This window comes from Cyprinus carpio, unplaced genomic scaffold, assembly GCF_018340385.1.
Source record: "Cyprinus carpio isolate SPL01 unplaced genomic scaffold, ASM1834038v1 S000006785, whole genome shotgun sequence".
NCBI classification, from domain to species: Eukaryota; Metazoa; Chordata; class Actinopteri; order Cypriniformes; family Cyprinidae; genus Cyprinus; species Cyprinus carpio.
The window spans coordinates 152,344-154,817 of NW_024879374.1; positions in this window are offsets into that span (position 1 = coordinate 152,344).

Here is a 2,474-nt window from a genome sequence, read left to right on the forward strand (position 1 = left end):
TATATTATAATATATATATCTAAATATATCTATATATATATATATATATATATATATATATATATATATATATATGATCGTAAATAAATAGCCTATATACTCACAGCCTGATCCTGTTTTGATTTAGATTCTGATTTGATCCTGCTGCATCACTATAGAAAACCTCTGTGAAAAACCTCCTGTATAGTCTGCAATATTAGACAAGACTTTAATATATTCTGTCACGAGCAGTGTCATTTCTCACAGAACGTAGAATAAAATGCATTTAATTGAATTGTTTTTTTTAACAATAGATTTGTATTTTCATGGTTCATGTGTATTGTTTATGTCTTCTTTTCTGGTTAGTATGATCTGCTACCGAGGTTTTGGCAGATGTTCGGCTAATGCAGATGACATTTTGTGTGACTACCAGTACCGTTAGTGTGAATCCGAATATGCCACACCTATTTGTTAACCGCAGTCTCAAAGGCTAAAATAGGGTTTATTAATAATCTCTTTGCTTCTTTGGGAGTATTTGTAACTAAAATAATCAACTTTTTTCATTCTGTTCAACCAATGCAATGAATGTAGCCTATTTCTGAGAGTGAGACGCAGAGTACTGTGGGACCTCGTGATTCTAATCCTGTTTATTTCTTTGTCCGTTTTACTTAAACCGAGGTGGTACATCAGGCTGGATTCGATTCGAAATCATGTTGTTCCAACTTGCCTGAAGTGGCCACATTAATCATTTTATCAATGTCATCATCGCTAGATTAATATGTGTGAATATAAGTGCGACCTCGTTTCGCCCAACTTCCTGTCTCAGATTCGACGCCAACAGATCAGAGTTCAGTGACTTTTTGGGGCTTATAATGAGATTCTTCTTACAACACTAGATGGCGATTACTCCGTTTTCAATACGTATTAGGCTCTGTCATGTGCATACTTCTCCAACATCTCCGTTCGTATCTGCTTAAGATTCAGTCTCCTCGGAATATCTGAAGATCCACAGGAACGTGGTTGGCAAGCACTGTAACTATTGTTTTAGTTTAGTTTAGTTTTTTTTATTTGCTTTTTTCGTACCATATGCTTGTTTGCATCTCTAATGACAGTACCCTTCACACTTAAGTCTCCTACTCTTCACCCACAGTGACGTTAAGGGTCACAGACCACCCAAGGTGTTTCTCGCATAATCAGCTATGTAAACCACACACATCTATCGCAACGCACAATATGAGTTTAGGACTAAAAATTTAGGTCTGCCTGTCATTGTTCGCTCTCATGGTACTGTCAAGTCACTGACGACACACCAACCCCATTACACGGTTTGTCAAGACGTGTCCGAGGCCTTCTACTATGCAGCGATATGTAGCAGACTCTCTTTCCACACGAGGGGTTGACAACATAAAGCCGACGTAGAAATATCTGTGCCTTTTTATATTTTTGCTCCTGAGTGCTTCCGCGCATTCCCACCAGAGACCTGACATGTTTATCTGTTAGTTTGAGCAAGAAGCACATTAAACCACGCGCAGTGTGTTAAAGGTTAAAGTTATATTTCAGTTTGCTTCTATCAAGTTGCTGCTATCATTTGATTCTTCCCGCACTATTGATATTGCACAGAATGATGTTTTTTTAATGTGAATCATTCAGATTGTTGTATTGAACTTCGTTTCTTTCTTTAAAAGCTTTTCATGTGTTGATTCAGTGATGCAGCTGATGTAGCTCGTTCTAGTTCTTTGGTTTTGGTGTTTGGATGTGTGGTTGTAGGGAGCATAGAAAAAAGAAGACTTAACCAAACAAGAAACGTAAAATTTAAAGGTGGGTAAGGGATTTTTTCAAAAACGCTTTAGAAAACTGATTCAGGCTGACTAGCAAAAAACAAACTCGTAGCACCAATCAGCGCAGTAAGGGGTGTGTCTAATCATGATCCGGAGGAGAGAGTATTCAGTGCACAGACCGAGTGACAGAAAATAGATAAAAAAAAAAAAGAGTAAAATGTCTGTGGAACAAAAGAGGCTTACAAGGCAAGAGGTAGGACCTATGTAAATATCAGATCAGCTTTTCCAGCGCTGGAGAGAACTCAAAGAGCGGGAAGGCCCCCCCATGATGGACACTTAGAGGGTTGCTTTGTTTCTTCTCATTAGGGGAGTAGCGCACCATGTCAGAGAGGTGGAGCTATCGAAGAATTAGGGGCTGAGACACTTTTTAGGGGTAGGGGAGTGTTTGTTTTGGTGGATTTAAAATCTCACCATAGGTGAGTAACACCCCCCCCCCCCCCCCCCCCCCCCTCCCCGCATGGCTGGGGGCCGGAGCTATCAAACTTGGGGCGAACGCGAAAAGAGCAGTGTTGGGGTAGGGGAGTGTTTGTTTTGGTGATTTTCAACTACTCAACTTGGAATTACCAGAAATGGCTTAGTACGCCCGACGCCCTGGTAGAACCAATCTGTACGATGGGGGAGGTGAAAAAGCATCAGAAAAATATGGAGCAGAGGGCT